The sequence below is a fragment of the Tupaia chinensis genome, unplaced genomic scaffold, assembly GCF_000334495.1.
Source record: "Tupaia chinensis unplaced genomic scaffold, TupChi_1.0 Scaffold143734_1, whole genome shotgun sequence".
NCBI classification, from domain to species: domain Eukaryota; kingdom Metazoa; phylum Chordata; class Mammalia; order Scandentia; family Tupaiidae; genus Tupaia; species Tupaia belangeri.
Window position 1 is genome coordinate 596,647 of NW_006203583.1, and position 24,426 is coordinate 621,072.

General features: G+C 40.4%; 1 protein-coding gene across 1 annotated transcript in view; it reads left to right on the forward strand.

Annotated features, from left to right (window-relative positions):
* GRIN2B (glutamate ionotropic receptor NMDA type subunit 2B) overlaps nucleotides 1-24,426 on the forward strand; it is a 507,810-nt gene that overhangs the window by 307,876 nt on the left and 175,508 nt on the right. The gene's annotated exons all lie outside the window — the stretch shown is intronic.

Below are 24,426 nucleotides of genomic sequence, written 5' to 3' on the forward strand. Positions count from 1 at the left end.
TCAGAATAATGTGATGCCATCTAACTGATTAAAGACTTAGGAAATTTTGTATTTGTCCAAATGAATAAGACAAAGAAAAGAAATGTTGCGTTATTGTACTTAAAGTTCTTTGTGATTTAGAAGAGAGAACCATGGCAGAACCTCTATGCTCAGTTGCTAAGTGGGTGATGATTAGGTAATTTTTGTCATTGGCTTTAACTCCTGTCTTTTCCCACCCCGCCATCTCTCCCACAGTTATCACAAATCCGCCTGGCTTAACGGGGAACATTACTCATCATGTCCTTAAGGCCATCACATTTGGCTTTTGTGGGATGGATAAGAGATAATGAATCCAGAACACTGTTCTTCCCCAAACTCCAGACTCCACATGGAGGCTAGTATGGGAGCTTTGCGGTGTCTACTCACCAAAAGCATAACATGAGAGAGGAACTAATCACTATTAAGAGGCATTTATTAATTGTTACACAATGCATGTTCCTTGTTTGGGCTCAACCAGGCATTTCTTTTGTAGCATATTCTAGTATTGAGCTGGGTCCTCAAGGTTTGATTGAAAATATTTTACACAGGCAGTCGCATCCTTATTTTACATACGCCCTGGGACTGGTGCTGGAAGTAGGATTATGTGTTTAGCTGCTTGTTTTTAGATATATGGAGATTTTTTGGGGTTTTATAACAGGGACATTCAAGGCAATATTGAATTATGCATTTGAAATTCAGAATGAGTAAAAGGAGGGGAAGCAACCATAGTATATCCTCCAACAACTATGAACCTGTGAATATTAGTGACCAGGAGCTTGTGGCCATTCTTAATGTCCTTTGTAATTTCAGGTATTTCCAGTCTCTTTCTAGCATTACTTTCATCTTCCAAAAATGATGTCAATCTCTTTTTTATCTTTTTTTTTTTTTAAATTTTTTTGCCATAGGGCATGCGCACTTGCTGGAGAGAGAAAGAGAAAAGACAGAGAGAGAGAAAGTGTGAAATAACCCCCAGGAGGGATGGCTGTACCACAATCCCTTCTCCTCCATCCTTTTCTTGCAGTTTTGGGCATGCATGCACACACGCCCAACGTGATTTTCAAGCCATCGGACCAGGGACTTGAACTGCAGTCAGTCATGTAGAAGTCTACCACCTTAACTACTGCACCAAATACTGGCTCCAGGTCAACCTTATTTCATCTTCATTTCACCCTGGCTATTTGGTGTCGTCTTGAGAACCAGGCAGAGGAGGAGAGAAGAGGCACAATAGTTGGATCTTCCCGGAGCACCTCACCATGCTGGCTGTCATACTTACATGTTGAATCAAAGAAGTGACCTTTGAAATTCCATATGCCATCCTGGAGGAGCAGAGAGTGCATCCAAGAATCGAGCGATCAGCTGGTTCTTTTTTTCCTTTCTGGAGAAGATGATAGGTTATATGTCTCAGTGACAGAAAAACTGAGAAATGTATTTTTTTTTTTAATTGCACAGGCAAAATTGAAAAGTAGCAAAAGAAAACAAATTAAGGATTTGATTCAGCCTTTGAAATTTTTTGGGTCCCATATAAAGGATGCACAAAAATGCTAAGTCTGTCAATTTGTCAACTCTAGCAGTGACACGTGCTTCAGATTGAGGCTACCAAAATAAAAAAAAAAAAATCTACGTAAGCCAGTGGCATGGTGGCTGAGGTGGCCAGATCCCACATGGCCAGCTGTACAGTTCATGTCCTGACCCAGCAGCTTGAAAAATACCCAGGGCATGTGTGTGTTTGTGCATGCCCAAATCCTGAGAACAGGTTGGAGGAGAAGAGAGGGGCAAGGGGCATGTGTGTATACATGTCCAAAATCCTAAGAGAAGGTTGGAAGAGAAAGGATTGTGGCCATCCCCTCTATGGGTTGCATTCTTACTTCGCTCTGTCTCTCGTGAGTGCACATGTCCTATAGCAATAAAAAAAATAAATTAATAATAATTTTAAAAATCCTTTGTTTTCCATTTCTGTGAGCCCTGGGAAAGGATTCTACTTCTCCACACTTGGTTGTACCAGCTGTCAAATCAGTCATTCTGGTTATTAATAAGCAGCAGGGAACCATGTCTGTAAAAAAAGAAATTGACAGGAGACATTAAAGAACAGGACATATCTGAGGAGAAAGAATCAGTTCAGAAATAGATCAGACCCTGTGATGCCTAGGTGCCAACCCCCTGTTAACAGAGCCCCCAGAACGTGCTGTTGGTCCAGACTGCCTTGGTCCATTCTAAAGCAACAGGGATTCTGCCGAAGGAGGAGTTGTCGCATGACAGGGAGAAGCTGGCCTTATCAAAGCAGCATTGTGCCATGACAACATGGACAGCCTACTCTTGTGAATTTTAATTCAGGGATAAGGAGATTGACTCCACGAAGGGATGGATGTTAAAAAATTCAGATAGATACTGTTTCTCTTCACGAACTTGGGCCTGATCAAACATCAGCTCCAAAAGCATTACAAAAGCTCCGACAAGCACCTTCCAGGAACTGATGTCTGGTAGTTGCATTGGATGATGAAAAACCCATCCACCTTTTGCAGTGGGAGACATTGTCATTGAAGACCTCAAAGTGACTAAAGCAGTCTTTCTCAAATCAAGTTGGGCTGAGGAAGAAGTTGTAACTCATGCCTTATTGAATGAAATAAGATTTCAGTGTGCTGCAAATAATGAAGAATCAGATAACTAAAGCAGAAATCTAATTTCCCCACAAATCTCTGATGGCTCCCTTTTGTCTACTCAATGAGGTCCACACTCCTCAGCAAAAGCCAGAAAAGACCTCTGAATATCTGGGCCTTACCTGCAAGACTGGATTTATCTTATTTCATTGCCTTTCTCTTCCAACTCTCTACCTTACACCATCAGCCACTGCTTGTGAGCTGGCAGCATCAAGTGACGGGACTGGCCATTCGCAAATATGACAGTCTTGTACTATTCCATGCATGTATCTAGGCTGTTCTCTCTAATGCTTGACTCGTTCAATTCCCCAGAGACATCCGAATGTCTTTTAAGATCTCACTCAAGTTCAACTCTTCTGTGACACCTTCTCTGACAATTACAGGCAGAATTAGTCCTTCTTTCTGTGCCCTCACAGCCCTCTGTTCAAACTCCATTATTGCACTTAGATGTGTAAGCAATTCAAATTATGTGGTAATCTGTAAGGCTGGGAACATGTCCTTCATTTTTGTAACCCTGGGACTCATTGTACAGGAGGCACAGAAAGTTTTTAATTGAGTGAAAACGTGAATGAATCCATAAATAAATGAAAGGTGGAATTTGTGCATGTGGAATAAAAAACTGATTATTCTCGTAAAAGATTAATATACTTTCCTTCATGTCTGAGGACAATTTTTTAGATGCATTGACAGAAAAAGTAGGGTTTGAGTTCATGTTCAAGTTTTCCTCCAGGTATGGAGTGTGTTCCCACGGTTTTATGCCTTACGGTCAGTAGCGCGTATTTGGAAGTGACTCTGCACTGCCCTCCATTCCTTCCGTATATACAGTGGGTCAGACTCCCTTCATTCCTGCACAGTGCCCCTATGTCAAGTCAGTCTTTCCTCTCCACTGCCGCAGTCACTATCCTCATATCTTATGCTAAACAAGCAGTTCTCTGTCCTCTGTCTTTAATATCACAAAAATCATCTGACCCATTATGTTTTTCAGATATTATCAAAAACATTTTGTTCATGCATCTAAGGATACATGGAGGCCCAGCTGATGGTTAAGGTAGCTGGATCCCACCTGGCCAACTTCTCAGTTTGTGTTCAGAACCTAGTGGCTTGAAAAATACCCCGGACCATGTGTGGGCATGCCCAAGGTCCCCAAAGGAGAATGAATAAGAGATTATGGAATGGCCATCCCCCCCTAGGAGGTTATTTCTCACTTTTCTTTGCCTTATCTCTTCCTCTCTGTCTCTCTCTAGTAAGCACACATGCCCTACAGAAAGAAAACAATATTAAACTAAACTAAAAAAAAAAAAAAAAAAACACAAGGATATATGGGTATTTTATTTAGCAGATCTGCAACTTATGGCAATCATCCTCTCAGGATATCATTAGCCAGATCTCAAATTATGTTTTGAAATGGACTCATCTAGGCACACCCTTCTCTACCATTCAGATGGTGTGGTGCAGTGGAACGAGCACTCTGCCAGAAGGTAGGAGGGCCTGGTTTTCTTCTATTTCCCGCTTTGTCACTAATTTGCTGCATTACTTTGCACAGGCAAGTCATTTTCCCTTTTTAGACTTTGGTTTTCTCATTTGTGTAATATGGCTTGGCCCTGCGGTGGTGGTGGTGGCGCATGCCAGTTGATGCTGCTACTCAGCAGACCGAAGCCACAGATGAGGTCTTGATTTGGATCCTGGCCCACCCTCAAAAGCAGGGTGCAGTGCAGGCACCTGTTGTTTCAGCTACTTGGGAAGTTGAGGCAGGAGAATCATGACATAGCGAGACAGTCTAAAACATCACATGCACACACACACACACACACACACACACACACACACAGGAAAGTAAAATAAAATAAAAGAATGACTTAGGGGCCAACCCTTGGTGTGGTGGTTAAGATGGCTGGATTCCGCACAACTGACCATACAGATTATGTCTTGGACCCAGTCACTTGGAAAACACTCTGGGTGTGGGTACTTGGGTGCACAAATTCTGAAAGGAGGGAGAAATAGAGGAGAAGGGATTGGGGCATGACCAATCCCCAGGAGTTGCTTTCTTGTTTTATTTCTCTGTGGCAAGCACTCATAGGCTCTGGCAATATTTAAAATCATCATCATCATCATCATCATCATCATCATAAGGGCTTAGGAGAGATGCTTGCTTAGAAAGAGAATTGGGAAGAGATAAGCTTATTTATTTAATTTTTTCTATTCTAAAGTGTTTTGATTCTTTAATTATATGAGGGATTGGACTTCTATGTTCCCTTCCAACCCTATGATCAATGAAGAGATGGGAATAAGTTTGAATCCAGACTCTTGGCCTCTTTCATACTATATAATATTATACTTCAGCCAACCTTGCACCAGAGGAGAATGACACCAGGGCTTCCGTGTGAGCCTGGCTGTTGCATGGGGGATATACAATACCAGGACCAGTGCTTTCTTGGATTGATTTTAGTTTTCCATTCAGCTAAGCTTTGATTCACTTGATAAAGAAAAAAAAAAAAGTCCAGATTTGATTTTTTTCTTTTTTTGATTGAAGAAATTTATTGTATATTCTTCCTGCCTCAGTGAACACTATAACCTGAAGTTTTCATTATCTAGGTACCTAATTCTGGACTGCCCGAGTTCTGTGATTCTGCTTCCCTTTACTCAGGATTAATTTTTGCTAGGCTTTTATGTTTTAATAAATACTACCCAAAGATAAACAGAGTGAAGGTCAGGAAACTCCTTCCTATGAACTTCTTTTCTCTGTTAGGGTTCTACTAATGGAATTGTGCAACATGCCCAAGGTTGAATGTTCATGAAATTCCTCCATGAACTTTGTCCTCCACTAGTTTTCTCCATCTCAGGGAAATGGCATGATTATCCTTTCAATTCCATATGTCAGAAATTTACAAATCATTTTTGATTGTTTCCTTTCTCTCACTCCTTTTACTTAGTCAATTTTCTAAACTTACTGTTTCTATAGCAAAGTATACCTCAAGTCTCTCCACTTCTGTTCATTTTTTTCTACAGGCCTGGCTAAATTTTACATATGCATGTCTTCTGAGTATACAGTGAGCTCCATGTTGACAGGAATGCATCTATTTCACTCACCACTGCGTTTTAATGCTTATGACTTTAACTGAGTCAGAGCCAGCAGCATTCCTTGTATATTTGTTGAAGAGTGAATTAACTTAAGCTAATTGTAAAATTAAGCTTTGAATTATCTATGGACTTGATTTCCTCCGGGCTTCTGGATTATCTATTTAAGACGTTGTTTCAGGGTCTATTCTTAGATTCTTTATATTTTCCACAAATAATGCAGTACCTCCCTGTGCACAGAGTTGTGTGCAGTGTGAAGGATAATGCAATAGGAAAGACATGATCTAATTCACTTCAGAGTTTAGTTCAAGAAGCAAAGCCAGTATATACAAAAATGTTGAATAAAAGTGAAAAGCAGAATATTATTATTCTTCTTTTAAAGTATAAGTTTATTTTGCTGTAAAAAATTTGAAATCTATGCATAGTTCTTTCTTTATTTTTAATTTTTTTCCCAAATAGTGCATGTTCTCACTAACAAGTGAGAGAGAGAAAATGAGAAAGTACCTCCCCCCTCCATGCGGCATGGTCATTCCTCAATCCCTTCTCCATTTTACCTTCCCCCAGAATTTTGAGCATGCATATACGTGCTTCAGATGTGTTTCTCAGGTCACCTGGTCTGGGGCTTGAACTCTGCAATTGTCTCATGTGGGATTCAGCTGCCTTAACCACCATGCCACAGACTGGCCCAAAAGGCAGAATATTATTAAGTGCTTCAAATATGTAGTACAATTCATATGCTTTAATACAGAAGCATTATTGTCTAGGTAGGTGGAAGTTCTGACCTGGAAACATCATGGAGGAGTTGGCAGCAGTGGCACTAGACCTAGATTTTGGAGAATGTAGAATGTAGAGGTCCGAGGGAAGGTGACATTCCTCCAACTGGGAATACTAGCACGAACAAAGATCTGGACTTAACACTTGACACTGAATGTTCATGTGATGATTATTCTGGGTCAGCATCAACTGAATGGAGTTGTAGACAGGTAATAGAGAGTAAGTGTGGGAATTACAGTGGGACAGAGTTGCTCTTTTAAAAGGCGATATGATATGGTTAGAAAGGCAGTATATGGGGAGTTGCCAACCACTTGCATAACCTTAATTCAGTGGTTTACTCTGTCCAGATCTCAGTTTTACCATAAAAATAATGTAAAGAGCATGATTTCATCAAGCTTTAGCTCTTATATTGCGATTCTGTATAGAAGTTGAAATAGACACCCCAATGTGATTTCCCCCCCTTTTAACCTTGCTCTGTCAAACAGCCTGTTTAGTTTTTGAATCCATGGCTTGGGCACGATGAGTGTGACTGTTAACCAATAGGTCATGGAGAACCTTGAAACTTAGATTAACATTATTTAACTTTATTCTGGAAGGTAATTGTAGGAAAGACTTGAAGAAATGATTACTTAAGATTAATCTTGTATCACTACTTGAAAGAATGGAGTAAGAGTAAACCAAGGAGGGAGACAAGTCAGGACTTTAATAAAAACACTACAAATATAAGGTGACCAGTGCCAGAATTTGGGCAGCCACAGGGATCACAAGATAAATTTTAAGGAAACTTCTTTAGGATCTGGTAAAATCCTGTAAGGATTGACAGGGCCAACCCTAGTCAAAGCTGGGGCCAGATGGTAATGCAGTAGTAGAACACAATGCTCTGTGAGGCAGACCCAGGGAGAAGGTTGCAGTTCACATCTGGAAACCTCCTTGAGTACACCAGGCATTCATATGCCCAAGATCTGGACTGGCTAAGACTGGCGGTGGGTTACAACTTCAAGATCCTGTCAGGGGTATTAGCTCTCTGTGTCTAATCTTTCTCTGTCTCTTTCACTCATGGAATAAAGGAACTTAAAAATAGTCAAGGTTGGCTTTTAGGTTGTAAGATTGAAAGTATGGTGATGGAGCAATGGAAATTCAGAAGTTGAAGTGGGGATTTGTTTTTCACAGATGATGCATCACATTCTTAGCTGACAGCTGGACATGTGAGTGAGGATGTCTTACAGTGCCCACAGCTATCCAGTCTGGAATGTGGAATTGCAGATCTGAAATTCATCGGCATGGAATTGATACCACTGTCAGTGGCCTACTTGAGAAAAGATGCGTTCTTTCAGGAAAAGAGTGTATTTTTAAAAATGAAAAGTGTAATTTAGACCTGGCCTTGAACATCCACTGAAGTTGGAGGGGATTCTGAGACAAAGGTTATGGTGGTGGAAACAGGGAGGGATGATTTTGGTGGCAAACTGTATGGAGACTCAGGTTATTGAAGCCGAAAGAAATAACTATTAATACTTTAAGGAAGGCAAGGGAGACAGCAGTGTCAAATGTGGTAGAGAAGGCAGGCATTTGTGGGTCGTGCATTTTCCTTTGTTTATATTCTTTTATACTGCCATTAATCATGAATTTACTATTAAGTTTTATTGTAGCTGTTTTTTTGATTTTCAGATGTTACTTAATTTTTTATTGTTTTATTGTTTGTTAAATAACATAGGTAAGAATTCAAAGGGAGGGGGAAGATTTAAACCATTTCTCCCCAATAACCAGATGTAGAACAATTTGGTGAGGAAGGATTTAACACTTACTGTTGGCTAAAATGATATTTGGGACCCTTTGCACATGATTGGCAATCAGAGAGGTCACCGAACATGCTGGCCCCCCTAGGTCAGTTACCTTACCACCACTCTGAGCTTTCTTCTTTATCTCTAAAAGCAGAGGGACACATAAGGTTTTGTACCGTGTGTGTGTGTGTGTGTGTGTGTGCGCATGCCAGTTAAATGTATGCAAAGTGCTTAACAGAGGATCTTACTCAAAGAGAATTCTCTGAAAACACAGTCATTGTTTTTGTTATTATTATCTAATTTGTCTTATTTCATTGGATTGTCCCTGTTCCTACTGACATTAATAACTGAGAATTGAAAAGAAAATTATATTTAGAAAGTACAAGAATTAAAGTCTGAATTTTCTTTTCGTCGTTTTTCCCCAAGAGAGACAGATTTCTTCCATTATAGTTTTGTTAGACACAAATCTATGTGAAATCCAGATAGTTGCTTGTTCCTGAATTTTCCCTACTGTGGGATCTCAGCATGGGTATCAAACATATGAGAACACTGAGGAAGGAGCCTGGGGATGCTCCATAATGGGAGGAATGAAATGATTTTAGGCTCCCAATTTTTACTGGTGTTGGAATGAGAAATCATCCTGAAAGAAAGAATGAAAAAAAAAAATAAGGTGTCTATTTCTCAGAGCAAAGATGCATGTGCTGACAGTTTAGATTTCTGCTCAGAGACGCTGGCATTTTGTTTCTGGGGGTGGTTCTTATGTTTCCAACAGTGTTCCTGCTGCATTCCATGTTCTCTCCTACTCGCCCTTCTCCCCCCAACCCCCTCCCCATATGTCTTCCTCTTTGTCTCGCCCACCCTACTCCTGGTTTCTTTCTGTCTCTCTCTTCTCTTGTAGGTTGTTTCCCTTTAACAGAAAAATGAATCCTGTCATAGAATGCAGTATTGCTTTTTCTAAACCCTTTTCCTATCTCTTCATTTTTTTTTTTTTTCTGGAAGTTCTTGAATGAGCAAAAGATCTGGGAAACAGTCTTTTCTATGTGTTCTGTTAAACATCTCCTGTATTTCTTTTTTTCTGGTGACTTCTTTGGCACTATTCTCTCCCGATGTCTTCCCCAAGCTCCCTCCCTAAGAGCTCTTCCTTTCCTCTTCTTCCAAAACTATTTCTCCGTAAGAAGGCTACTCTCGCTCCCCAAATGGTCTGGTCTTGGAAATCTTTTTCACATGAAAGCCAGAACAGGTAGAGGATTTCACAAAAATGAGAGGACTAGAAAGAAGAAAGAACTCTGAAAGTGAGTTCAGACATGGCTAAAGAGGACCTGGACAGGTGGGTGTAGCCGCAGGAATGGCAGTGAATGATTTGGGATAAAGAGGTATGACAGCATGGTGGATGAAGACTAGGCTACATTAGCCCCTTCCCCTTCAGCTCCTTGCTGGGAATGAATGTCAGGTTGTTGTATGTCCTGGTTCCTTTTTTTAAAAAAATACAATAGAGCTAGTGCCACATAAATGACACACAAAAGATAAAACAGCTGCCTTAGACTTTAACTATACTTCTGACTTCATCTTCTACTCAGATGGAAACATGATAATCTGAATAAAAATGTCATTGTATTATATTGTGTAATTTGTGTGAGTAGACGTTCACCTATGCAGACAGTTGTGCCACTGGGTGATAAGAGAGGTAAGAATTTCTTGTGAACAATTGAATAAAGAACAGAAAATAAGTAGATATCAGTTCTGTGCAAAGTCAAGTCCAGAGAGGGAACTGATGGGGAAGAAAGTGATTTTCAAACTGGTAGGTTATTTGGGCATTCTGACCAAAGGTACACAGGATTACAGGTCACTGATGGGCAAACAGTGGCAACAGCAAATTGTGTCCCATCTGTCCATCCCTCTGCCCCTCCTTGTGCACTGGCTATTTGCATACCTGTGAAAAGTGCTATGGGAGAGCCACCAAGTTCACACCTGGTTCCTTGACACTAAGGAATTCTCAGTGCAGAAACACACACAAAGAATTGGCATCTCCCCTCTCACGGCCTTTTCTCACCCCTCTGGGAGTCTTTGTGCAAGATTTCCTATTTTCCAGTCTTTAAAATATCCTTGAATCCAATAACTACGGCTCTCTGAATATTTCTCTAGGGATTAGAGTACCTATAAGACAAAATGATAGCTTGGGATTTCTAAAAACTTGATTTCTTTTTTATTTTTAATATATATAAAGAAAATATGATGAGTAGGGAGTTATGGGCACCATCTGGCTGCTGGGTAATGAAAAACTAGAGAACTACTGGGTAGTGGCTCTCAAAAACTGGCTATAAAAATTTTCCAGCCATTAATATCCCTTTCTACTCAAATTCTTCCTGGAAATTGCATTGTCTCCCACACTCCAATATTAGTCCTACCCAACACACAGTCCTTCGAGGGCTAATCAGAATGTGGTTCTTAGAAGACAATCTTAGTCATGAAATGAAAGCAAAGTACCTGTAACTTCACGTCAAAGATCATTCATTCTCCAGCCCCTGTTTCCCGAGTGCCAACCACGTTACTGATTTTATAAATACCGAGATAACAAAACAAGGCTTCCTGTCCTCGAGGTGTTCAAGATATTCAGTAATGGAGTTAGCGTAGAAAAACAGCCAAAATACAAATGCGATCAATTTTAAATGAAACTTGTCCATGATGTTACAGTAAAAGCTGATATGAATGGGTCAATGAAAGAATCTTAGTAAAGAAACAAAAAGAGGTGACCAAATGCTCTGTACCCTCCAGAAACAAAGCAAGCTGTTGGAGATATGCAAGAAACTCAGGCCTGGTAAATGACCTGGGCGTCACTGTTAAGTTCATTTTGTAGTGACCCCGCTGCTCACTGCTCTGCCACTCCTGCTGCCTGCTCTAGAGTCTGGGTTCCCTCATCCCTGGCAGAGTCAGAACTTAGGGTCTGGAGACCCTAAGTTGGAGCTTCTCCTTACAAAACTGGACCTGACCCCTCCGGGGAACACTGTTATCCTGAGGCTTGCTGATGCAGTGCTCCCAGGAGGGGGTGTACACAGAGGTACGTTTCTCCCCTAGTTTCTCTATGATTTACAGTCTTACATTTGCCCCACAAAACTATTATCTGAGCTGTTCCTAAGAACATGGTTCACATTTCCTGGCCTTTTACTCACAGCCTCCTTTATCCCCAGCAGTGAGCACAGCGCCAAGTCCTCCCACCTTGAGAAACAATGACCATCTGTGTCTACATCCTTGTCTACAGAAGAAATGGGTAAAATGTTGTACTTTTAACAGGACTAATCATCATTATTATTGTAATAACAGGATGTGTATACATTTTATAGTTTGCAGGGCACCCTGCCTAATAAGTAGACTTTTCAGAGAGGTAAAAGAGCATATTGTGGTCTCACAAGGGAAGACTGGATTGGTACCACCCAATCCTAATGCCCCAAATGACCAGGTCAAATCCTTACAATCCCAAATACTTTTTGCTTCCTTCCCTCCTTCCTCTTTCTTTCTCTTTCTCTTTCTCTTTCTCTTTCTCTTTCTCTCTCTCTCTCTTTCGCTCTCTCTCTCTCTCTCTTTCTCTCTCTCTCTTTCTTTTTCTCTTTCTCTTTCTCTTCTTTCTTTTTCACCAGAGGTCACGTGCTCACCAGAGAGATCGAGAGGGAGGAGAAGGCACCTTCCATGGGCTGGAATGTGGTCATACCACAATCCTTTCTCCTCCATTTCTTCCTCTTATTGGGATTTTGAGCGTGTGCAATGTGTGCTCAGTGTCTCTCAAAAACCCAGTGTGTTTCTCAAACCGCCAAATCCAGGACTCAAACCATATAGTTGGCACATGTAGGATTCTGCTGTTTCAACCACTAGGCCACAGGCAGGCCCCCAAATGCTGTTTCCACCCAACCTTGATGAAGTGAAGTTCCACTGTGAAATTGTAAATACATAGATCGATTGAAGAATTCATGGGGAAGCACTATTGAAACATGGATTAGAGGACTGCTGTCTGGAACATGGAAGGCAGTGTTGTATCACAACAAAACATTGACCAGGAAGTCAGAGACCTGCATGTTGCTCCACACCCTACTATGTACTTGCATAAGTCACTTATCTTCTTTGTATCTTACTCTCCTTATCTGTAAGGTATCTGGGATGGGTTAAATGACCGCAAAGGTTAAGAACACAGACTTTGGAGCTAAATTGCCATATTCAAATCCTGCCTTTGCCATTTTCTTTACCTTTCTTTTCTGTTCTTTTTTTTCTTTAGTTTTTATTATAAAAACTCTCACCACACACACACACACACACACACACACACACACACACACACACAGAGAGAGAGAGAGAGAGAGAATCACCCAACAGTGGGGATGGCCATGCTGCAATCTATTCTCTCCTATTCTCCTCTTGAGATTCTGGGCACACATGGACATGTACCTGCAGACATTTTCTTTTTTCTTTTTGAGAGATTTTTGCTATAGGGTGTATATGCTCACCAGAAAGACAGAGAGCGACAGAGACAGAAAGCAAGAAATCACCTCCCAGAGGGGATGGTCACGCTGCAATCCCTTCTCTTCCATTCTCCTCTCAGGATCTTAGGCATGCATGCATACACGCCCAGTGTGAGTTTAAGACACTGGGTCTGGGACTCAAACCATGGTCAACTACACAGGAGTCCTGCGATATAGCCATTATGCCAACTCTTGGTCCCCCTGCACACATTTTTCAAGCCACAGTATCTGGGACTTGAACTGTGCAGTTGGCCATGTGAGACTCAGTCATTTTGACTACTATGCTACTGGCTTCTCCTTTTCTTTTAAGTTTATATTCTTTTTGAAAATTCTCTGTTTATATATTCCATGGGTGAGAGAGGCAGAGAGAGAAGGAAAGGTATAGCCCCTCAGTGGGGTTCTGATGTGGTCATTCATCTGGATCATGGGTACAGACACACTTGGCGTACTCATATAGATCTCTGGACTCGAACTGGAAGCCTACCCATGTGAGTCTGCCATGCAGAGCATCTTCTTTTACCACTTCACCATCATCTGGCCCCATCACTTTCTATTGGGTTGTTGGGAAATTCATGACACATTTTTACATAAAAAAATATATATAGAAAAATTCATCATGACTTTCCTGATGACCTAAAGTTGGTAGTTCTTTCCAAAGTTCACTCAACTAGATTAATTAACTATCAAGTTATTTAACCTTTTTGAGCCTCAGTTTCCTTATCTGAAAAAAAAAATGGGGCTAATAACTGTACCTGCCTTATAGGATTTCTAGAAAATTAAATAAAATGAGTTAATAATTTAAAACAATTAAAAGTAAGTAGAGTAAATGCAGTGCAATTGTTTAATATGGTATAATAAGAAACGAGCTATTTCATGGGTAGAGGTGGAAATTCACGGGCAAAAATCTTAGTAGAAAAGTAAAAACAGGTGATGTAATGCTCTGTACCCTCCAAAAACAAAGACAGCAATTGAAGGTATGTGAGACGCCCAGGTCATTTTCTTTTTTTTTTTTTTTTTTGAGAGGTTTTTGCTATAGGGCACATGTGCTCACCAGAAAGACAGAGACAGAGAGAGAGACAGAAAGTGAGAAATCACCCCCCAGGGGGGATGGCCACACCGCAATCCCCTCTCCTCCATTCTCCTCTTGGGATCTTGGGCACGTATGCACACGCACCCAGCGTGAATTTAAGTCACCGGGTCCGGGACTTAAACCACAATCGACTACATGGGAGTCCAGTGACATAGCCATTATGCTAACTAACTGCTGGTCCTGATGCCCAGGTCATTTTAACAGAGCAGAGAGTAGCAGCAGCGTCTGCAACTGCTACATTTTGCAGTTACCCCATGGGCTCACTGCTTTGTCATTCCTGCTACCTGCTCTAGTTTGGGGGCACCCTCATTCTGGCAGTGTCGGAACTTAGGATCCAGAGAAGTCGGTGCTTCTCCGCATGAAATTTTGGGCTCTCTTTCCTGGAAATTGCTCCATATAGCCTGTCTGGTTACCATTGCTAACCCCTGTTAAACAAAGGGAAAATATTCTGATTGTTTGCATTTCTGTTTCATCAGTTGGCTTATCTAAGTGAATTCAGGCAAGAGGGAAACAGAAGCCAAAAGAGGTCTATTTGTCTGATTTACTTGGTTCCCCTCCTTCTTGGTCAAGTCCTCTCTGGCTCATGCTGTGGCACAACTCGTAACTCAGCTGCCAGTTTAGCTTAAGAATCAGTTATTTAAAACAGAGACCATAAGCCTCAGCTTCCCTGTCTCTATGACTAGGAGCACACCTTGCAAACGTATTATGATTATTGTGATGATTAAATAAAACAAAATGTGTGAACTCATCAAAGTCAATACTGCTATCCTACTGCCTCACTCCTCCTCTTCCCTTTCACCTCCCTGTCACCCACCCCTGCCAAACTTTCTTTTCTCATTCTTCTTTTTATTCATACTGCTGATTAATTTCTGATCTACTCCTTGATTTATCCAAAAGGAGATTTGATCCATCCATGGGACATTGTTATCATGAGGCTAGATGGTAACAATGCAGGCAAACAGTGTTCTGGAAAATGAGGAACAGGGTCCTGTCCAAGGAAGAGTGGGTTCAGTGGAACTCTTGGTAGGCCCAGAGAAGAGTTTTCAACTGTTCCATTTGCATTGTTTTTCTGCCTGCCATCTGAATTTACTGATATAGGTAAAAGAAAAAAGAAGAGGCACTTACTACCCCTTGAGGACCCACTATGTCCTAAATGCTACAGCAGGTCTTAAACAGGTTCATGGAAAATGCCTATTATGAAAAAGCTATGCATGGATTTCAAAATATTTTACAACAATCTAAACTCATACTTTAATTGAATATTTTTCCACAGACTTTCAAAAAAAAGTTTATTTTTTTCTATGAGAGAGAGAGAGAGGAAGAGACAGAGAGATCCCCAATAAAGTGCTCACACCACTGTGTCTGCCCCATCTCAACAGGCCCAGATACAGGTATGCATGCACATACCCAGCATGCTCAGGGAGGTGGTGGGACACAAATCCAAGACTCTTCCTATGTGGGACTGGTTGTGTTATCACTGAGCTACCATCTGGCCCTCCACAAACTTTCTGAAGTATTCCTGTATAGTCAAATGTATCAGGCAGTAAACTAAGGCCCTAAGCAGTCACAGTATTTCTCAGAAACAGTCTGCCTTAGCCTATGTGCAAGGAATTTGTGTGAGAAATAATCTTAGAGAGCTGAAACTAGGGATTAAGAGAGTCAGACTAGGAAAGAGGAAAGCCTTTGATGGCAGCTGGTAACCCCTGGGAGTGACAGGAGCTTGATCCCACCAGGGCTTTCTAAGAGAGCTTCATGAAATTCATCACAGAACGGTCAGGTATCAATTCTCAGTCTCACATAGTACTTTCATGCTAACATTTCTATCTCCATTATCTTCTGATCCTTTTTGCAATATTTTGCTAAAGCCATTCTATCATTTATACCTCCTTTTCTAGGCCATCAACCCAGGAACATATTAGGAGTGGCTCTAGGAATCTTTGCAAGGAGTTTGGACCTTAATTCACAATAAAGTGTTCCCATCCTAATCAATTCTGTATCCCACTCAGGCCCTAGTCTGACTCTCAACATCTACTCTTACATGTGCTCCCTGATTTCTGCAGATCTATAATTAACCACATCATTCCATTGCAGTTCCTTCAGTGTGTAAGTGACTTCCTCCCAGCTATTTGTCCTCTTTGGGGGCTATATTTTCCAGCTGCAGTTGTGCTATGACCAGACTCTAGTTATTGGCCTAGAGGGACTGAGGGAGAAAGGGGCACACATTCGGAGGTTAGAAGTCATATTGAGAGGTACTTGCCTCAGTTGAGTTCTTCTCAGTATTTCAAAGTAGGGGAAGGTTTCTTTTCTCTGGTAAGAAACTAGGAGCTTTGTCTTCTAGGAGGTTTCAGGAAAATCCTGCCTCACTGTCCACCTAAATGCTCCCATGTAGGTCTCAGGGTCCAGTACTTCCTGATAAGATTTTCATTTAGGAGGTATGCCAAGGCTGGATATTTAGTCCCCTTGATAGTGTTGTCACCATTGTAATTCCTTCCTGGGTCTGATTTTTGGCAGTCTTCCTTGAATTGACAGTTGGTGACATCACCCTTCTGATTTCTTTTTTCAAGACTTGCAAATATGTTGACAAAGCCAACCAACTGCCCACATGTTCAAATACCAGAGCCAACACACAACCTACTATGTCATCCTCTACCTCCACTTCATCCCGACCCATCACAGGTGAGAGTCTTAGTATTTGTGTTGCTAGTTCATGCCAGGAACTGTCACTACCCCACTTTCCTCCATTAGAGAGGTCTTCATTGAAGTTCACAATTTCCAGAGCCACTCCTGACACCAATGATCTTACTCTTGAGTTCCTTTGAAGGTAAAGAGTGAGCAAAGGTGTAAATACCACTTTAAAAAAATAATAATTCCACGTAGCAAGAGGTCCTTCATTCTTAGAGCCGAAGTGGTCTAAGAAGTCTTCTTAGAACAGTGTACTGAAAGACACTTTCCTGTGTTTCTGATTTGCATATGTGCACAAGTTCAGCAATCCTTTACTAGCATCTCACATCCTGGTGAGAGAGATGCCCCAGGGCAGGAAGCTAAAACTAAATAGTGTTCATGTGAGATGAGATGTTCTATAAAGTTGGCTGAACCCAGAGCAGAAGTACTCACCAGGTCAATACCTGCAGTATCAGGCACGGAGAGAAGATTTAAAGTGGTGTACCAGTGGTGGGTGCCTATGTCCTTAGTTAAACATACTGTCTACCTCATGCATGCCTTGAAGCAACTGAACTACTCCAGTTTCTCCTCCAAGCTGGAGAAACCCAACCAAAATGACAAATCACAAATCTCAAATTGTCACTTACTTCTGCCCAGTACTCCAACTACATTTCCTACCATGTTGACTTTCTTGGACTCATAATGTTTTTGTTGCCCTGAAGCTATTATGTTACCTCTCTCTCACTCACACTCTCTGCCCCTAAATCTGCCTTATAATTCATTGAGAAAATGAAGTTATCCTGTCAGGAACTTTTTTTCATTTCATACTACTAAATCTGCCATCTGACCTGCCTCAGTACTCATGCTCTGCCTTCTCTGCAAGTACTGTGGATGAAGTACCCCCGCTTCCATTAGAAACCAATGCTTTACAAATAGCAAGGCCGTTGAGAAAGGAAAGGGTCTTAAACCCAGCTCTTCTGAACTCTGAAATTTTGATTCTCAGAGACTTTGTTATTTCTCTTTCCATTATACCTTTTCCACCAGCTGCAATAAAATTCTAGGACCTCCTATATTAAAAGTAAAGCAAAACCAAAAATCCTTTACCACACATCTGGCTTTGTCTGTCTACTCATTTTTTTTATTCGATTTAATAACAAAGCTTCTTGAAAGACTTTAATTGCTTTCTCTAATTCTTCATCTTGCCATGCTCTCTCCAATCCATTCTGCTAGGATTTCCTTTCATACCCACATTGATGGACTGGCTCCTGTGTTTCTTGCCAAAGTCACCAGTAATCATTATATTGTCAAAGCTCATAGTCAGTCTATTGGCCTCTTCTTTGCAGGACTTTGTGCAACTGATAGCTTCTTTACTGAAATACTTACTTTTGTTGGTTTTTATGAAGTTACACCCTTATAATTTTACTGCCATCTTTCTTTTTTATTAATTAATTAGAGAGATTTTTTGCTACAGAGGATGTGTGCTTGCCGAAGAGACAGAGAGAGAGAGAGAGAGAGAGAGAGAGAGAGAGAGAGAAAACAGCAAATCACCTCCCAGGGGGGATGGCCCTCCTCTTCCAGTCTCCTCTTGGGATTTTGGGCATGTGTGCACACATACCTGGAGTAAGTTTTAAGCTGCAAGGTCTGGGACTTGAACCACAGTTGATTAGGTGAGAGTGCAGCAATATAACCATGTCACCATCTGGTAGTCCCTTTATTCCTATCTTAATGGCCACTTTCCTTTAATCTTCTTTGCTACCTCTGTTTTGTTTTTTGCTTTTTGTTTTTTAATTTCTTCCTCTAAATGTTGACTGCCCAAGGGGCCAGTCTGTTTTGGATTCCCCTATTTATTTGTTTAACTTATGTAAGTTTTCTAGATTATCTCATCTAGTCCATGGCTTTGTGTATCCTTTATATGCAATAGCTCCCAAGTTACATTTCCAACTTGGACTACTCCCCAGAACTCTAGATTAGACCATCTAGTTACCTAGTCTCTGGTAGGCACCTAAAACTTAACATGGTCAAAAGAGAAGTTTCTCTCCCCTTCAGATTGCTCCCCTTTTAGTCTTCATTTAAATAATTGGTAGGTCAAAGTCACCCAGTTACTCAAGTTTTTCTGAAGCTTTGGAATCTCTTTACCTCTATTTCTCATTCACATATCTAAAACATGAACAAATACTATTACCCCTCTTTTCATCATGTCACCTACTCTTCTTCCCACCCACCACCCTCGTCCAAAGTATCAGCATCCTTTCCCTGAATTACTGCCAATCTCCTAATTACCCTCTCTGCACAGCATGCTATTCTTTTTTTCTAAAAAGGAAATCTGATGATATCACTGAAAACTCTTCAGTCTCTTGTCATATTTCAAATGAAATCCAACACCTTACCCATCTTACTTTACCTCTTACTCTCTCTCTTTGGCTATCGTGTTATCGCTTTATCAGTGTTCTCTCTTTTCCTCAGATATGCCAAGTGTCTTTGTGCCTCAGTAATCTTTGTTTTGTTTTGTTTTGTTTTTTTTTTGGAGAGGTTTTTGCTATAGGGCTTGTGCACTCACCAGAAAGACAGAGAGACAGAAAGCGAGAAATCACCCCCCAGGGTGGATGGCCACGCTGCAGTCCTTTCTCCTCCATTCTCCTCTCGAGATCATGGGCATGCATGCACACGCGCCTAGCATGAGTTTTAAGCCACCGGGTCCAAGACACGAACCACAGACAACTACATGGGAGTCCAGCAACATACCCATTACCCTAACTGCTGATCCCTGCCTCAGTAATTTTGAACAGATTGCTTATTCCTCTTGACATGGTCTTTGTATTTACAGCTTACTCAAACCATTAGAACTCAGCTTAACAATGATTTTTTCAAAGAAAGCTTTTCTGCCTAACCAGTACCAAGTAGGAGCTTTTTCACTATCTGCTGTATAACTCTAATACATTCTCTGATAGCTGATACCATTAATTTTATTTATTTATTTGTTTAGTGCTATAAGGTATGTGCAATCACCAGAGAAAGGCAGAGAGAAAGAGAGGTAAAGGAGAAAGGATCCCCTGTGGGGAATAGTCATGCCACAATCCTTTTCCTCCACCTCTTCCTCCTTTTTTTAGGATTTTGTTCATGTACACACACACCCAGCACAATTCTCAAGCTGCTGGTCCAGTACTTAAACCATGTGGTCTATCATGTGGAATTCAGGTGCCCTCACCATCAGGCCACAGAGCTGGTCTGAGTTAGTATTTTTATTTTTTTTTATTTATTTATTTATTTATTTATTTATTTATTTATTTACTTACTTACGGAGAGGTTTTTGCTATAGAGCACATGTGCTCACCAGAAAGACAGAGACAGACAGAAAGCGAGAAATCACCCCCCAGGGGGGATGGCCATGCCGCAATCCCTTCTCCTCCATTCTCCTCTCAGGTTCTTGGGTATGCACACACACGCACCTGGCATGAGTTTAAGCCACTGGGTCCAGGACTCGAACCATGGTCTACTACATGGGAGTCCAGTGTCATAGCCATTAAGCTAACTGCTGGTCCCTGAGTTAGTATTTTTACTGTTTCATATTTGTAGTTATGGTTTGTTTGTTATTGCCTCTCCCTTTAGACTTCAATGTCATGTCCGTGTCTAATTTGTTCATATTCAGTTTCTAAAGAACTTATCTCAGTATATAATAGGGGTAGAAAAGGACTTGTATATATTAGAACATTTGTGGAAAAATTGAATTAAAGTACAGATTTTTTTAATTAAAAATTTTATTAACATATAATTGTACAAATTTGTTGGAGTACAATGTGATTTTTCAGTACAGAATGCAATGTATAATATTTAAATTAGGATAATTAGTATACTCATCATCTCAAACATTTGTCATTACTTTTGTGTTGGGAACATTCAAAATCCTCTTTTTTGGCTACTTTGACATATACAATAAATTGTTGTTAATTACATTCTTTCTACTCTATATTATATTAGGCCAGATTCCTCTTATCTATCTATAATTTTGTAATGTTAGCCAGCATCACACTACCCACCTCTCATTCTCCCATCCTTCCCAGCCTCTAGCTGTCAATCTTGATCTATCTACTTCTATGAGGTTTTTTTAAAATAAATTTTGCACATGTACCTGGGTTATTTTATTTACCATAATGTCCTCCAGGCTCACTTATTTAACCTCAAATGACAAAAGATTTCATTCTTTTTTTTTTTTTTAGATTTTATTCTTTTTAATAGCTGACTGGTATTTCATTGTGTGTGTGTGTGTATCTTACACTTTTCTTTATCCATTTATCTGTTAATGAACACTTAGGTTGGTTTTATACATTAGCTATTATAAATAGTGCTGCAGTAAACATTGGAGTGCAAATATCTTTATGATGCTTTGATTTCTTCTCTGAGACATATACCCAGTACTGGGATTATTATTAACAGATCATATGGCAGTCCTGTTTTTAAATATTTTTCTTTAATTGCTAGAGTGTGCGTGTGCTTGCCAGAGAGAGAGAGAGAGAGAGAGAGAGAGAGACCTTCAGTAGAACATGGTCATGCTACAATTATTTTTCCTCCATTTCTCCATCCTGTCAGGATTTTGGGCATGCACACACACATGCCCAGTATGTTTTTTAAGCCTCTGGGACCAGAATTCAAATTGTGGTTGGCCACATGAGACCCTGCTCCTTAACCACGAACACTTAACCACTGTGCTACAGGACTGGGCCTCTATTTTTGTTTTTTTGAGGCACTTCCATACTGTTTTCCATAATGGCTGTACTAATTTACATTCCCATGAAAAGTGTAACAGAGTACTCCTTTCTCTGCATCTAACCAGTTTTTATTATTTTTTTCATCTTTCTAATAATAGACATTCTTATTGGAGTAAGATGATATCTCATTGTGGTTTTGATTTGTATTTCCCTAATGATTAGTGATGCTGAGTATTTTTTCACATATTTGTTGGCCATTTGTATGTCTTCTTTTGAGAAATGTCTACTCAGGTAACTTGCCCAGTTTTTAATTGGTTTATTTGTTTTTTTGCTGCTGAGTTGTTTGAGCTGCTTGTACACTCTGGTTATTAATCTCTTGTCAGATGGATAGCATACAAGTATTTTCTCCCATTATGTGGGTTATCTCTTCAATCTGTTGATTGTTTCCATTGCTGTGCAGAAGCCTTTTAGTTTGTTATGATACTATTTGTCTATTATCATTTTTGTTACTGGTGCTTTTGAGTTTTTGTTTGTTTGTTTGTTTGTTTGTTTCTGGAGCACTTTGTGTATACCAATTTTGTGCAGTGTTTCCCTATATTTTCTTCTAGTAGCTTTAAAGTTTCAGGTTTTGTATTTAAGTCTTTAGTTCATGTGGAATATTTTTTTTTGCTTGTTTCTTTGTTTTTGTTATATGGTGTATATTTTTGTTTGTTTGTTTGTTTGTTTTGGAGGGGCTTTTCGCTATAGGGTGCGTGTGCTCGCCAGACAGACAGAGAGATACATAGAGACGGAAAGCAAGAAATCACTCCCCAGGGGGGATGGTCACGCTGCAATCCCTTCTCCTCCATTCTCTTCTCGGGATCTTGGGCACACATGCACACCCGCCCAGTGTGAGTTTTAAGCCACCAGGTCCGGGACGCGAACCGCGGTCGACTACGTGGGAGTCCAGTGACATAGCCATTACGCTAACTGCTGGTTCCCTATTTTTGTGTATGATGAGAGAGATGAGTCTAACAAAAAAAAAAATTTGAAATCTATGGATAGTTCTTTCATAATATTCATTTTGCATGAACTTTGAAAGGACCCCTTGTATACATTAAAGAAACAAGTAAGTAAAACTTTGCACTTTGAGACCAGCAGGTGATATAATGGCTATGTTGCTGAACTCCCATGTAGTTGACTGTGGTTCTAGTCCTGGACCCGGTGGCTTAAACTCACACCAGATGCGTGTGTATGTCTGTATGTATGTGTGTTCAAGATCCCAAGAGGAGAATGGAGGAAAAGGAATTGTGGGGTAGCCATCCCTCCTGTGGGTTGATTTCTTGCTTTCTGCCTTTCTGTCTCTTTCTGTCTTTCTGGTGAGCGTACACGGCCTATAGCAAAAACCTCTCAAAAAAACAAACAAACAAACAAACAAAACAAACAACTTAGCACTTTTTCAAAAGCAGTTTCAAAACAATTTCTTTAGTCTTACTCCTTGTAAAGAGATTTGTACTTCTCACCCCCGCCCAGGCTTTTTCTTTGTGGAGATTCTGGAAGCTCCTACTGTGAATCCTTATTTTGTTTATTTGTTTGGTACTTTACTAAACTTCAGGTATTGAAGGGTTTTTGAAGACCAATGATAGGATTGCCATACATTGAGGCTTACCCTAGACTTTTCTAGTCCTTTAGAAATCTGCTAGTAGAAGGAAGCCAATTAGGGACGTTCATGTTTTTTCAACAAAATAGACTTTGTTTTCTAACAGTGTGAACTTTACTTAATGCATTGTTGGTGAACATTCACAAGGACATAAATCTGCTACCAAATTAAATGCTTTCCTTAAAGACTTTCAAGATGGCTTTTGACCCTGGCCAATTTTACTTCTCAAGTACATCAGTGCCATTCCCTTTCCGTCACAGAAAGTCCTGTTCACTGGTTTAGACAGTCTGACACAGGGCTAGAAAGGGCATGTCATCTTTTATAGAGGATATAAGAAAAGCAAGACTGCTTGGTTGAATATGCCAGAACCAAAGAGCCAGACGCCCTGTGACAGATGCCAAGCCACAGGTGTCTGGGAAGTGACACAAGCCAGGGAATTATCCACATGAGAACGCTATTTTTTAATTAGACATAAATAGGCTGACTCAACATTTACCTATGTCTCCATTAGTTCAGTGGATTGAGACTCTAGTTGGTCTCTTCGTCTTTGCTGATGCTTCCCTTATACTGTAAAATGAGCCACACCCTCCCTGGGGCTGACGCTCTCCCAGCTTCACACAGGAACCCATCCTTTGGGTTAACTGTTCCTTCTCTCCATTTAAAGGTGCACAAGGCAGCTGAACTGGAAGTCTTCCGCAGTTATGCAGCAGTGTTGTGATTAACCAGCTTAGATCCTTGCAAGCAGATGCTCCAGAATCTTAATGGACAGGATCACCAATTACTGAGAGTGACAGCCCTAGAAAATTGCTTTCCATTTCTGTGAAATAACAAAAAGGTTGCCTGAAGACCCTGTGGCTCTAAGGAGGGCTATAATTCAAAGGGGACAATTTAGCATAAGAATGATTTCTGAAACAGATGCAATGTAAAGATGCCAAAATTCGCTACATAAAATTAATATCTATGTTTTAGACTTATAAAAGTTTTATGCATAGAGAAGAGTTCAGCCAATGAACAGAAATGTTGGCATGGCTTTGGCAGAATTTCTGCACATTTTACTATGATGGGTCCCCTGTTCAAGAGCTACTATGTTGCTTCTGACAGCACTATGGTGGGAAACTGGTTTTACTGTCAATTTGGTTGGCAGGAAGGGCTTCTCTTGGTTGGAGTGCATACTAAAACAAATATTTGTTAAAATTAATTGGGTACTTTAGAGATCTTTCTATAAGGAACTAAGAAATTTACAGCAGAGTACAGGATGATTTAATGATACCTATTTGATTAGTGTGGGTTAATGAATTAAGGAGTAGGTTTACACTTGGGAATTCATTCAACTGGAAAAACAAAAACAAAAACAAAAACAAAACAAACAAGAATGAATGACCGAATGCATGGCACATGTGTTTATTTAGGGGACTGATTCAGGAAAGAGAAGGTCACAGTGCAAGAGAGAAAGTAGGAGCGGCAGGCTGTACACAGGACTGCAGTCTTCTCTGTCAGGCACTTGATATGTAAGCTCCTGGCCACTGGAA